The sequence below is a fragment of the Magnolia sinica genome, chromosome 9 (genome assembly GCF_029962835.1).
Source record: "Magnolia sinica isolate HGM2019 chromosome 9, MsV1, whole genome shotgun sequence".
In the NCBI taxonomy this organism is placed as follows: Eukaryota; Viridiplantae; Streptophyta; class Magnoliopsida; order Magnoliales; family Magnoliaceae; genus Magnolia; species Magnolia sinica.
In genome coordinates, this window is record NC_080581.1 from 86,119,592 (window position 1) to 86,135,362 (window position 15,771).

General features: G+C 39.3%; 1 protein-coding gene across 5 annotated transcripts in view; it reads right to left on the bottom strand.

Annotated features, from left to right (window-relative positions):
* Nucleotides 1-5,968: 5,968 nt before the first annotated feature.
* Nucleotides 5,969-15,771, bottom strand: part of LOC131255940 (disease resistance protein RPM1-like) — a 96,982-nt gene continuing 87,179 nt past the window's right edge. For 4 of the 5 annotated variants that reach the window (XR_009176526.1, XR_009176525.1, XR_009176524.1 and 1 more), the window contains one exon: nt 5,969-6,230. The gene's annotated coding sequence lies outside the window, so the exon portion shown is untranslated. Of the gene's footprint in view, nt 6,240-15,771 lie in introns of all 5 variants that reach the window. The other variant, XM_058256907.1, reaches the window with a different exon arrangement.

A 15,771-nucleotide genomic window follows, 5' to 3' on the forward strand; every position in this document is an offset into this window, starting at 1 on the left:
ATGTTGATGATATGTCGATCGCCAGTCATAACATGTTTGAAATCGATGTACTGAAGACTTAGTTATCAGAGACATTCGAAATGAAAGATTTGGGGGCTGCAAAGAGGGTTCTTAACATAGATATTTATAAAGATAAGAAGATGAGAAGGCTTTGGTTATCATGGACAGAATACCTTGAGAAGGTGTTGATCAAGTATGAGATGGATAATGCAAAGCTGGTTAGCATTCCCTACGCGGCTCACTTCAAACTTTCCTCAGAACAATGTCCTAAATTAAATAAGGGAAAGTAGGATATGTTTCGTATGCTTTATTCAAATGTTGTGAGCGATTTAATGTATGTCATGGTGTGTACAAGACCTGATATTTCACACCCAGTCGGTGTTGTGAGCATATACATGTCAAACCGCGGTAAGTAATATTATGAAACAGTGAAATGACTACTTCAATACATTCGAGGTACAAAAGACTACGTCTTAACTTTTGAGAAAATAAGGGGCCAAATTGGTTGGGTATGTGGATTCAAATTACTTAGAAAGTATAAATTCCAGAAAGTTAACTTCAAGTTACTCGTTTATGCTAGCGGGTAGAGCAATTAGTTGGATGTCAATGCTTCGATCAGTGGTGGTTCTTTCCATAACCGAAGCTGAGTATATGGCAGTGACAGAAACATTCAAATAAGGTGTTTGGTTGAGAGGAATGAGAAATTAGTTGGAGCTTCAACAGGAGGTTGTGTCGGTTAATTGTGATAGTGAGAACGCTATTAATTTGGCTAAAAAACTTTATTTATCATTCACGTACTAAACACATTAATGTTTGTCACCATTTTATCCGACAAGTGCTTGAGGAAGAAGGCGTGACTCTGGAGAAGATTCACACCAGCATAAATCTGGCGGTCATGCTCACCAATGTGGTTCCTGGAGAGAAGTTCAAGTTCTGTGCAACTTCTCTAGGCTTGGCAAAGCCATAAAAGAATGATGGAATGTGAATAAGAAGTGATATTGAGATTATGATGCGAGGAAGAGATAAGAGAAGAGGGCAATAAGCTACACATTTGATGATTGAAGACATGATGGATATTATTGAAATAGATGTCTTAAATCTGTAAACTCATCAATCTGTCAATGACAAGTTCGATGCCATCGAGATTTTTCAGATTTTCTCCAGTTGCTTGTTGGACTAACTAGGTGTTTTTTTTATGCCATCGAAGAATATTCAATGACATTGAAGGACATGTTCGTTGCCATTAAATATGGCTTAATGTAATCGAAGAAAATCCAATTTTCATGTTTTATCTCTAGACCGTTTTAGTATTAGTTCGATGCCATCAAAGTGGCTTTGATGTCATCGAAGGATAAGTTTCAATGACATCGAAATGTGTTTGATATCATCGAACTGTTTCGTGTAGATTTCCACAGATTTGTGAATTTGTGGGATTTGTTTGCAAATCCGATTGGGTTTCTTTTAAAGGCTATATATTTGGGTATAATCGGGAGTGAGAGGTATTTTAGGCTTTTTAATTTATTTTAGGCTTTCAAGGGTGTAACATGGGTTGATTCGAGGTTGTTCGAATTGGGTAATCTCTCTACTCTTATAAATTTCTACTTTCATAGTGATATATGTTGCTTTGTGCCATGGCTTTTTCTTGTAAGGGTTTTTCCACATTAAATTCGGAGTGTTTGCATTGTGCTTGCTTGGTGTGATTGGATTACTTCACTTGATTCATCTATGTGTGATTTCGCGATCCCCCAACAGTTTGCAAGGCTTAGAGCTCAAGCTTCTTAAAACATAGGAATGCAAAAGCATGTGTGCATAGCTATGAGTCATTAAATCAAAGATGGTTCAAATTGTTGGGGAACCGTAGAAGCATGCAAAGATGAATCAAGCAAAGTACTTCAATCACACGACCAAGTTTAAACGTAAACAAATCGAATTTAACATGGTAAAACCCTTGTGAAAAAAACCACGGCATAAAGCGACAATAATGCACTATGAAAGTAGAAAATTACAAGAGATAGAGATTACCCGATTGAAACAAGCCTTGAATCTCAATTACAAGCCAAGATATACTCTTAAAATCCTATGAACGAATTAGAACGACCTCTTGATACTTTCACATCCTGATTACACCTACATATCTAGCCTTTATGAGAATCACAATCGAAATTGGAAACAAATCCCACACTTACGCAATTCTACACTCATGCTCGATGACACTTCGATGATATCAATGATCTGTCGATGGCATTGAACACCCCCAATGTTATCGAGTAGAACACCAAATTGTTCTAGCAATAAAACATGAATTTTTCATATTTTTCTGATGGCATCTTCGATGACATTAACGACCTATCGATGGCATCGAATCCCTTTGATGACGTCAAGTAGAAAACCACAAAGTATCTAGCAACAAACATGGGATTTTCAGATTTTCTCGATGGCATCGAGCAATTACCGATGGCATCGAACAACTTTCGATGGCATTAATAGACCTTGTTGTTGTTGAGAGATTTGAGACATCAACAACACAAACATATTCTATATACACCACAAACCCTATTTTTGACCCACGACCTTCTACCTTCTCTAGACGTTGGTAGCTCTTGAGAATGAGAAAGTATTCTTTCCATTTCATATATGAGTTGCACCTTAATGGATGGTAAATTAAAGTTACCATCCATCTTGCGCTCATAGTTTATACATTATATGTGCACAACACCTGAGCTGTCCAAAAGGTTCCCCCACCTTGAAGATGACTAAAATTGTGGTGGATTTACTTGTTAGTGCGACACAATGATCATTACTTACAATTATTAATGGTATAAGGCAATTCATTAATTTTGTATTGCCTACTTGATTCCTGGATAGGTCTGATTCTTTCAATGGTCTATCTTCATCATGAGTCCAAGCTTTTGATAGTTTGGATGTCATATACCCGAGAGAATTGTTGGCCTTATGCACAAGTTTCATGGTAGCTTAATAGTCCACATGAGGTGTACTTGAGAACCGGTTGTTGACATTGTTACACACATGTAATGCAGCTAATCATGTTTGATTGAAGACCTAAGGAAAGAGAATATCTATTTTTTTTACAATAAATAATAGAATTTATAGGATCCTCAACCCCAAGCTTTGCATAGTATACTTGATTTCTGCTCTTATTTAACATGAAATTCAGTCATTTATACCTGCTTGTGGTGTCTAGTGTTTAGCTAGATTCTATTAAAGCCCGGTTCAAACCAAACGCTTATTCCCCCAAGCACCTAGATAGACAAAGAAAACATAAATGATCATCCATGCAAGACTTAAAATTTAAGCTGTTTGGTTGGTTATTCAGCCATTAATAAATCTAACTTGGTAATTTGCAAAGGAGAAGATTTGTCTTCCTAACGAGTTCTTTTGTTTTCAGCTAAAATAATTTTTTAACACTGTGATAGTAGACATAATTTGATTCGTGCAATTTGAAGATATAGAAGGCATTGAATTTCATTGATAAAAATAAAATTAAAAACTTGTAAAAATAATCCTCAACAATTTAATATCTATGGCATGGATGAGGAGGTCATATAATTAACTCTTTCTTGATTTTATGACTTGGGCGTAGATGAAGAAAATTATATTACTGAAAAGAGGAAAAAAGTGTTTTCCTTGTAATCAATCTCTCGGTGTAAAAATACACACACACACACACACACACACTACTACTAAGCTAGGTCGATCAAGTGTATCAGTGTAGATAGATGGGATTACACTACTCTTCAGCTAAAACTAGTCCAACACAGTAACATAGATAGGTTGGATTACACTTGTTCGAATGTATGATAAATTAAAATAAGATAAGCAACGTTGCGTCATAGAATTGATTTGTACTGGATAATTGAGGGCTCCGAGCTCTTCCATCTTTCTGCTATTTATAAGTTTTGAGGTGTTAATTGAAGAAAGATTATTGTAGTTACTTCTTACGTCTGCTAATGTGGAAACAACATTCTAGGCCCTAGAGAACGGACGCGGATTTCCGGCAAAAGCCTTTTGCAGGAAGATCCTGCACTGGGATGCCAGATTGGGCCACCATGATTTTTTCTAGAAATCCACCCAGTCCATCCATTTTTCGAGGTCAATTTAGGACACGAGACTGAAAATAAGGTGGGTCCAAAACTCAAGTATGACATACGAGAGGGAAAAGTGGGGAAATAGTTTTCTACCGTTGAAATCTTCCTGGGCTCTGCCTTGATGGTTATATGCTATCGGATGAAGTGAAAAAATTAAAAATTAGTCACTTTTGCTAAAAATGTTTCAACAGTGGTCACTGGATCTCCGCTGTTTTCTCTCGTGTGGACTATTTTAGTTCTGAATCTACTTAATTTTCGGTCTGCTGTCTTAAAATGACCTCTAAAAACGGATGAATGGGGTGGATTTCTTAAAAACGTCACATTGGGCCCTACCTGGCAAGCGCAGTAACTCCTTGGCAGGAAACCCGCGTTCTTAGAGAGCCTGCCTCTTTGTTCAAGTAAGGACCTCTACCTAAGGGCATAACTGCCACCATCATCAGGTATTCATTCCAACCTAAGCTTTTTGGTGAGCAATTAATGCTAAAAAAAGTGAAATTTACCACAAATTCACAACAATTACAGTAGATTAAACTGGTCCTAAGAGATCTGATTACCCACGGGCTCCATCCACCATAATAGCTGTGCAAGGCATTTTCAGCCATGAAAAATCACCTGATGAGGTGACTGGATAAAAAAAATTGTTATGCGTTTATCTGTCTTTTATTTTTCATGGCTAAAAAACGCCATATAATGCTGTTGCTGTATAGGGCACCTAGTCCCTTACAACTCGTCTCTAGCCCAGCCCAAAGCCCTAAATGGCTGAAAATGCCTTAGCCCTGGCGGCTTTATAAGAAAAAGAGCCATCTTGACCGTTGACACCATACCGATCCAACCACTGACCGACAGGCTACATGGATATATCCATCTCTGTCCATTCCTGCCTGGTGCACTGGAGCATCTCTCACTAAAATAGATATTTTTCAAAAAGTAATGTGGATACAGACCTGTATCAAAGAAAGGATCCTTGTTCTCCCTCTGACTAGTCCACGGGTCTTTGTGCGTTCCTTCACGTTAAATAGCCAACACCTGCATACGCAATATAACACCATTGCCGTGTGGATCACCATGTTGTATGAACGACATCCACTCCTTCCATCAGGTGAGCCCTTAGATATACAACCTACTAAGAAAATATCAACCTGATTCAAAACTAAGGTGGGCCACACAAAAGAGAACAATAGCAATGAACTACAATCATAAGTTTCTTATTGTTTCGTGTGGCCCACTTGTGTTGAAAATCCGGATGAATTTAATCCTTTAGGCCAATATTGAGGGGCTCACCTGATGGATGGAATGGATGTCATATATAAACATGGTGGAGCCTATGAATTGGCCATTTTACCTCACGCGTACAACAAACAAGGGGTTTTATACGATTTTATTCTCCAATGAAACCTTATCCCTAGGAGAGGATATATGACCACACGATCTTTCTACGTCTAATCGTCAAAGACAACTTGGTACGTAAGGTGGACCGCACCCTGGCCTTGCAGCGCACCGTGTTGTACGAGAGACATCTGCCCCGTCTATCACGGGATCCCCTACATGTAACGACGTGAGGCTCAATAACTCAGATGGGCCACACCATAGTGAACAAATATTGGAAAACGGGGGTTACAACACCCTGGCAATTGGGCCCACCATGTTACCCCCGCTCTTCCCATAAAGTGAGCCACTAGATGTAAACTCGATCATTAGTCCAAAAAGTCATCCCGATTACATCCTTTTATGCCTACACAATGTTAATGAACAATAAACAAAACATTACTAAAAAAAATATATATGATTCATTGAATTAAAATGACATACATTCCAACATGTCCAATACAGTGGATGTCTAAAACCCACTTTCCACCTATACTAACAAAAAAAATCCATATTTATTAACACATAATCATGCCTAGATAACAATTATCTTGAGTAAGGCATATTGCCACACATAAAACCCACTGGGGGTGTTAACCATTATTCCATTTGTGTACATAAAACCACACTTATCACGAACACAATACATGCCCAATGTTTAAGACACAAAGCACCAAATAGACCTAAAATTCACAAAGTAGACATCAACAACCTCCGTAGCCTCTCACTTGAGTCCATGGCTGAGAATGCATACTTCATCTCTGCATCCTTGGTGATTGCCCAGCTCGTGCTCGGCTCAGATTGCTCGAGTCCCAGCTCATGCTCTGTTCAGTTCGGCCTTCGAGCTCGAAACAACAGCTCGTGCTCAACTCGTCCGAGTTCGAGCCGAGTTTGAGCCGAGTTTTCGAGTCGAGTCTGAGTTTGTTCATTGATCAGACAGTCATATTATATGGTGGAATGACAGCCATTGATTAAATTATCTAATCAAAGTGATTTTTAGAACAACTAGGAATCAAAGGTACTTACTGGACGAGTGGTAGGGACAAGCGGCACCGGACAAGACAATGTGAGCAGAGAGAGAGAGAGAGAGAGAGAGAGAGAGAGAGAGAGAGAGAGAGTGTGTGTGTGTCAAACGGTCCCTATGGCCACTAGAAAGGTCGCCGGACAAGTGAGGGAAGAAGAGGGACAGCCGGACAGGGCGATCGAGCGGTGGGACAGCCGATGGGAGAGAAGGGAACGAGCGCTGGGATGGCCGGAGATAGGGGAACGCCGAACAAGCGCTGGGATGGGTCAGATGGCCGATAGGATGGCTGAGAGAGGGTGAGGGTTTTTTTTTTTTTTTTTTGAACCGGCGCTGGGAGGGATGTGCGATGGGGTTAGGGCTTAGGGTTTTTTGTTTTGGAAATTAAAAGGGTATATATACCCTGGTCCCTATACCGAGTCGGGTCCGAGTCAAGCCAAGTCGAGTCGACTTCGAGTATTATTCAAGTCGAGCCGAGTCAAGCAGGTTCAAGCTCGTGATTGGCTCAAACTCATTTCGAGCACCAAAAATCAGCTCGTACTTAGCTCGAACTCATTTCAAGCCGAGTCGAGTCGAGCGGGTTGCCAAGCTAAATCTGCTCGTGTACAGCTCTAATTGTGGACAAATAATATATTCAAAATATATAAAATAACAGATCCATAATAGATTCACCAATAGATCCATGACAAAAATATAACAGATCCATACATGTTGAACAATGAAATCAATAGTATAGATTACTGGACAAGGTCCCAAATGTACAAATTGACATGCTGTAGCAAACTCCTATGTTTATCCTTAAGCAGTACCATGATATGTTTGTTCCACGGCAATTTAATGGATGAGGTTGGACCCATCATATATGTTATTGGGTTAAAACTGTTACTACATCAGGTATAGGGTACATATGCACCAAAAAAATGCAATGGTAGACTGCCTATCAAGCTGGGATGTTTGACCAACAACTTGTGTTAATAAATAAGAAGCAGAAAAAGTATGTTATTTGAAATTAGACCAGAACAAAGCAATGAGATAGTGCCAATATGCAATATCTTTACATGCTGCATGCATATGAGATTTAGGCCGTTCATTTGATTGTTCCTTTGTTGAATTACATTATATTAGCTATACACACCGAAATATACACAAAAGGAACCTTAGCCATTGATGGATTGGTTATTGTGGGGGGACTGTGGAAACACAGAGATGCATCAAATACAATCACAACAAGCAAGTACAATGTAAACACACTGAATTTACTATGGAAAAACCTCTATAGAAAAAAGAAATCATAACACAAAGCGACAAACAATACAATGAAAGCAGAAATTACAAGAGATAGAGATAATACCCTATTGAAACAAGCCTCGAATCTTTCTTACAAGCCGTTTGAAACCCTAAGAACGGATTAGAAAGCTCTAGATACATTCCAATCTCAATTATACTCCTATACATAGAATATAGGAGAATCCCAACCTGCATATATGCAACTCTATGTAAATCTACGCATATATATGTTCGATGTCACATTCGATGGGACTTCGATGGCATCGAATTAATACAAAAAATTTTCCACCGACAAAACATGAAAATTCCAAATTTTACCAATGACATCGACCACGCCTTCAATGCTATCGAACAACCTTCAATGACATTGAACGACCTTTGATGACATCAAAAAATGGTACCTAAAGGGTCCATCAACCAATTCAATTTATTCCAGATATTCTCGATGACATCAAGCTGACTTTGATGGCATCGAAGCTTGCTTGATGGCATCGAACCTGTCATAGACAAACAGTTGAATTTACAGATTTAAGACATCCACCTTTCTCTTGCTCGAGTCCTGCACTAACATCGAACCCAACCATCTTGCCTCATCTCTTGAGACGTAGTCATGTTTGCCCTTCTGTATACGCTTCTAGTTGATGTGTATAGTACACTAACTTGCTTGGCTTTCTTCGCTTGCCATTGCAAAGCATTTAAGAACCTAATTCTCAATTCCTCTTATTCCACCTTGACTTGGACCGAGATCAAGGGGTTGTTATGTTGGTAGCACTTTGCCCATTGATCGCTGTCACAAATGAAGCTAGTCCAACTTTCCTCCTGGCTTTTGGAGCTTGCCTTCCATAGCATTGAGGAGTTACATGGATTAAATCTTATTTCCTCAATCCTCTTCTTTAATTGGCTTCACTGCAGGAGCATTGAGAACTTGTCTTCCCAGAAATCCCTTACCCAATGAGGCCGATTGCAGATAAAGAATTTAACCTTATGGCTTGGGTAAGTCTTATCTATCCTTGCTATATTTGACCCTTGCCTTAGTCACCTGTTGAAAATAATAGCCCTGATGAGTCTCTCCTTGTGAACTCCATCAATCACTCCACCACTACCATGGCTATCGCAAGGTCCAACATGTCCCATCACTGTAGGTTCTTGCCATGCCCAATGTGGCAATGATACCATAGCCAAGAATGCTATAGAAACCTTCTGGATAATTCTACACTATTATCCTTTAAAAGATCAGCTAGAAAACGCTAGAACATTCCAGAGATTTCACAATTCTATTTGACTCTAGCTTTCTTTAGAATCCTTTCAACAACATTACACACTGTGCATTACCTCTACTATAAAGTAGTGTGAAAAAAGGTTAAAGCCCCTTGCTAGTACTAACTGGTCCGCGACATGTGCTCCACCTCCCTCGTGCACATGCCCATATGAACAGTGATCCAAACCATCCATCTGGTGGACCTCATTGTGGCTGGGCAACTAAGGGCCCATTTGGAATCCACCAAATAAGTTACTTTTTCTACTTCCAGTAGTAGATAAGTAACTTATTTAAGATAAGTAAGTTTGGTTTATGATCAATTATACGTAATTTTTATTATTATTTAAAGTTACTTAATTCCTTCAATTTAATAAGTAAAAATCAAGATAAGTTACTTATGCCTTAAGGCATAAGTAGCTTATCGTAAGTAACTTACAATCCGAATGCCCTCTAAAAGAAAATTAGATTGATTGAACAACCCTAACCACTCTGGTGATGGACCATCTCCCCATTAAGTGGGATTGATGCTTTTAACCTATGGTTTTCATAACATAGTTTTGAATAAGATTGTTCAGTCAGTGAGCATATTCAATGCTCAAACCATGTGGGCCCCAATGTATGTATGATGCAGATCACCGTACATGTGACCATGTATACGAAATGATGGGGCATACAACCATTTTTGAAGGCCCATTAGATTTTTGGGCCTACCCAACAATTGGCTGGGCTCATCCTCATCTCTACACAGTGAGGTGGATCTAGGGCCACCTATTAAATGGGTAGGGCCAATGTTTCTATTGAGGCCCATCACGGGACAGTTCCATGTCTATTTATAGACGGTAGAAACCATGATTGGGTTGAACTGGCATGCGTGGGACCTGTGTTTTGAGCTGTACACAAGCTGAACCGAGTTGAGCTTGGCCCAATGTTACGCCCCAAACTCAAAAACTGGGCTCACAAAATTTTCGATCGCCGAATCCGGTGCGGATAGCCTCCGTAGTACCCTATTCTTAGCTCCCAGTGCGCATGTGCCAGATTCCGATCCTGAGATCCTAGAAGGAGGATTTTCAATATGATTTTTTTTATAAGAAGCATAACCACAAGTTTACCCAAATCACAAAGGCAACATCATCATCACATATCCACTAATATAATCATTTGGACACAATGCAGAAAAGGAAATACATATATTTCGAAATTAAAGCTCCAGAAGACAACTGCACGCTCCAAGCTCAATGCTGCTGCAACCTAACGCCACCTGCACACATCTATCATGCATAAGCTTACAAAAGCTTAGAGGGTGGTGAAAGTGTGTGCACAAGATAAGTGTCAAGCATACCATAAAGCCCATAAATCATACATCATCGAAATAAGTGAAAATACTGACAAGACATGAATCATACGATATCAGAGTAAGCAGAAATATACTGGTAAGTCCATGAGTGCTATCAGTCGTACTATGGCTATGCGATGCAAAACATAATAAGACAATAACAGATGCTGAGGATGCAATGCAATATGCAAATCCTGACGAGCCACGAACACCATCAATCTCATGCAAAAACATAGTAACCCAAAATGCTAAGTACTACAGATGCAATGTAATATGCGGTGTAAATGAAATGACCATGCAGGAATGTGAAGTCGGGATGATAGTACGTAGTATCGTAGGCTACAGGGTTTACCACAAGGGACTTCTATCCAAACCAGTTCCATACCTAAATTTGGATAGTCTGACTTAATGTGGTAAACTCCTGATCTCAGGTTAGTCGCGCGCCCAACTAAAATTCTGGTCATGCGAAGGTACACGTGACAAATAGTTATGCACCACTAGCTCGAGTGGATAGTGAATGAATGAATGAATGGATATACAATTCCTACTCAATAAGTCCACATATTACACTCCACTCCACTCCGACTGCCTCCTCCCTAGCTGCATAGCCGTGTGGATAGTACAATTGCTCTCTGGGGAAATCACCGGGGTCTATTACACTCCACTCCGACTGCCTCCTCCCTAGCTGCACAACCTAGTGAGTGGAAGAGACATCACTATCCGCCTGCTAATATCGGGCCCGACTCGTCGATAGCGGACCCATTTATGAGATGGTCATACCCAGCCTAGCTTATAGCCCCCTCACTCGAACGGATAAGACCACACTCCCTTCCAACCGACCATGACATAGTGGGAGACACAACCTCATGGTATAGGCACCAGCGCTCATATTCCACTCGGTCTAGACGTTGGAGCATCTCCTGGTACCAATGAGGTTCTGAAATTTTCATCTAAGGACATCCTACATGCCCACAGTGCTAGAACCAAGCATTTTCGGTGTCCCATCTAGCCATCCATGATGTGTTTGTGGAGGCCACTAGGGCGTACAATGATCAAGTCACATATATGTGAGATGCATTTGTTACACTATCCAGTCATGCAGCAATCCTACGCATACGGTGCAATAATGTGGGCACTCCGTCTCATAAGGAGTCCCGTAAATAGTCTGCCTAATGGCGTATGCTATGATCAAACATTCCTCATATCAGGCATACATATGATGCGTATGGGCATGAATCATAGAGTTATACTAAGCATTTTATATGATGATGAACTATCCTCACAACGAAGATGGACCTTGATGGCTTACACATAACAAGTATGGGCCTATCAATGGGCCCTAGGGAGAGATATAATGCGGACATTTAACCAATATTATTATTACAATATGGACGTCAAACCAACATTGCTCTCAAGGCATGGCCCGCCATAAATGTCATTACATAACCCACGGTGGAATCACATAATGCAATAGACATTGAGTACATTTCATTGGGCCTCGACCCATAGGCCTTAAATACATCAAATGGGCCTCAACCCACAGGCCCTAATACATCACAATGGGCCTTAACCCAGGGGCCCTAATACATCACAATGGGCCTCAACCCATGGGCTCCAAATACATCATATGGGCCACATATACATCAAGTGGGCCTTAACAATGGGCCATAAACATATCAAAGGTGGGCCTCACAGATGGGCCATAAACATATCAAAAGTGGGCCTCACCGATGGGCCATAAACATATCAAAGGTGGGCCCCAATGGATGGGCCATAACTACATCAAGATGGGCCTTAGAATACTTCAAAATGGGCCTAATCACATGGGCCATATGCATATCATATGGGCCTTAATGGACGGCCACAAATAAATCAAGATGAGCCCCATACATATACTAAGGTGGGCCTCAATGGACTGCCATAAATAAATCAAAATGGGCCCCATACATATACTAAGGTGGGGTCCATTTAAACTATAGATCTGTCTTATTTTTAGTCTCAAGCCTGTAATACAAGCTTGCCAAATGGTGGATGGCTTAGATGCAACCCATGCATCATGGTGGGGGTCCACATGAACTATGGACCTGACTCATTCTTTAACTCATATAATAAAATGAGCTTCCAAAGGGGTTGGATGGCTTGGATGCATCACATGCATCATGGTGGGGGTCCACATGAACTATGGACCTGACTCATTTTTAACTCATGCCATGAAATGAACTCTCAAATGGATGGACGGTTTTGGATGCAATACTTGCATCATGGTAGGTCACATACCTCATGGTAGGGTCCACATGTGTGTGAAATGACCTAGCTATATGTCCTAGAGGGGGGGTGAATAAGACAATGCCAAAATAAAACTTTAACAACGGAATAAAGAAAGATAGATAGCCAAATAAACTAAATCAAATCACAATGCTGAAATAAAAGCAACCTCACTAAACAAGTATTGAGAGGTTGATACGAATTCAGTTTGAAGGACAACCTTACACCATAAAAACTAAGGGTTTATAGCAGGACAACCTTATTTCTAGAACGTCCTTTGTATCAATAACTCAAACCGGAGAGGAATAAATAAATAGAGTGGAATTGAAATAAATTGCAGGAATTTAAAACTAAATTATTACAACATTCTCACTGTGCTTGAAATGTAAATTTTACAACATTCACATCCACACATACATTCCACAAATTTGAATGAAATGAGATAAAAACTTAAGCAAGCATTCAAACCATAAGACAAAGAGTTATAGTGGTTCGCCTGTGTGTACACCAACTGTTTAACAACAACCACACAGTGCTACTCCACTCCTAATATCCTCACATAGGGGATATCAGCATTCACTATCAAAGATAGGTTTTCCAGGTTCACCAAAAACCTTCACAATTGTGTTTTTCTCTGTGAGCTTACACAATTAAAAAAAACCCTTCTTCTGAGTTTTCCTAGCTCTCCTTAAATAACCAATACAATGAGATTTTTTTAGCAAATCCCAAAAGAAAACCAAATGAAAGTAAATTACACAAATGTAAAATACCTAAATTTCTCCTTCGTTGCAGCAGCCCAGAAGAACCAAGTTAGCGTAGAGATTTGAATGTCAAAGTTCAATGTCCAATACTCTCTTTATAATGGTTTTATGTTCTAATAGATTTTAAATTAAACCAAATTGGGCATAGCTCTATTTGATTTTGATTCCAAGAAGACGGAATACAGCAATTTCACTTTTCAAATAAGATTGGAATATAGGAACAAAATCAAATAAGGAAAGCTAAAGAAAGAGAATATTAAATATGCACACTTAGCTTAAAATGGAGCACAGACTTATCTCTCAGAAGGTCGAATTAAATTAGCTTGAAATTCAATATTTAATTCTGAGATTCGTGCTCTATTTATAGGTGAACAAATCACGTCTTTGACTGGTCTAAAGACTTCTACGACTGATCATAAAACCAACAGATATTTGAAAATTCGGGCGCGATATTAAGATCTGGCAGTTTTACGACTGGTCGTAGGTCCCCTTCAACTGGTCGTAGGTTGCTCACAACTAGTCGAAGGTAGCCGAATTTCAATACTGTACTTTGAGTCGTAGGTCTACGACTGATCGAAGAAGCAGTCGACACTGTTCATACGACTAGTCGAACAAACCCTAACACTAATCGAAGCCTAACAGAAAATTTTTGAATTTTGCAATAAACTTGCGACTGATCTAGGAAATTCTTAGACAGGTCGAAGCAGTGCTAAGACTAGTCGAATAAAGTCCAGGACTAGTCTTAGAACAGCCTAAACTCACTTATATAAAACATATGAATTATGTATCCAGAATGACCTACTTTAAAGGTCAACCTAAGGTCAGTCATACCTCAATAGTGAAGTAAGGACATTGAAACTTAGAGACAAAAGACCTTTGAAAGTAGCAATGCTTGAAGTCTTGATGGAGCTCAAACTTGAAAGCTTCTTGAGATCTTGAGGTTGAACTTGAGAGCTTCTTGAGATTCTTGACTTGTGAACAGTGTTTGTCAAACAAAGCTGATCTTGAGTAGAGCATAGTTCTTCACAGATGTAAGCTTCATTACAGTGTCTTTGGCACCACAAATTTGACAACAAAAAGGGCTATATATAAACTATAGCACTTACAATCTCCCCCTTTATCAAATTAGTGACAAAACACACTTCCAAGATATGTTATATAACACAGAATATTTGATTAAAGAATCATGCATCAGTTGTTATATCATGTACCAGTTGTTATCAATCGGCATACATGATCCTGTAAACTTGTAAATCAATATTCAACATAACATACAATCCACTTCTGCACATACTACTCCCCCTGAGTAACATACAATGCTACTCCCTCCTCATAACATAATCATTAGACACATCACATCCATATCTATTCTCCCTTTTTTTGTCACAATAGGACAAAGGAAGCATAGAACAGATGGCTGAGAAGAAATAAGTAAAGAGATATATGAGTGGAAACAAGATAAGATATGATTAACCAGCATAAACATCCCACATAATTCATAAACAGAGCTAAGACAAAGATAGCTACAATCTCAAAACCAGTTAAGCTACCACAAGAGTAATAAAGTTATAACAGACCAGCTAATTTAAAAGAACTAATCTGAACCAGATGAAGGAGAAGGGATGGAAGGATCAAGTTCTTTCATGCCCTTGTTCAAGCGCCTAAGATATTTGCGCATATACTTGAATTGTAAATCATGGGCAACAGACATGTTTTCCATCTTAACATTCATATTCTCAACTTTATCTTCCAATGCACGCAGACATGCATCAACCTCAGAAGGCTCATAATCTGGATCATTTGCAGAGTCGGATTCAATTTCTTCAAAAATATCATCCATTTTGATATCATCAGGAGGAAGATTACTAGCTTCTTCCTCATGTTCAACTTCAGCATTACCACTACCAATACCTTGACCAGGAAGGAAATCAAGCTTCATCTTATTAATATTAGAATTGTTAAATATCAAATGATAGATAGGGGCCTCTCCAACCGGCATATCGACTAACATATGCGTAGCCAAAATAGTCATTAAATAACCAAAAGGAATGTCACTGTCACCTGGATGGAGTCAAAACTGAATAATGGAGTAACAAATCAAGGATGATAGACAAACATGAGCACCGCTAGCAACAGCATGAAGAATACGGACCATGAAGGAAGTCAATTCAGATTTATTACCCGAACGATGATACAAGTTAGACACAAAGATTTTGTGAAAAACTCTGTATTTGGGTAACAAATATTTTGAAGGAAGCGCATTCCCTTTATGAGTCCATTGAACATCAAAATTGCATAAATCTTTAGTGAGCATATGTTTTTCAGATACAAAGGGTTTTTTAGATAAGTTATGAATAGGAATGCCCTCATTATTC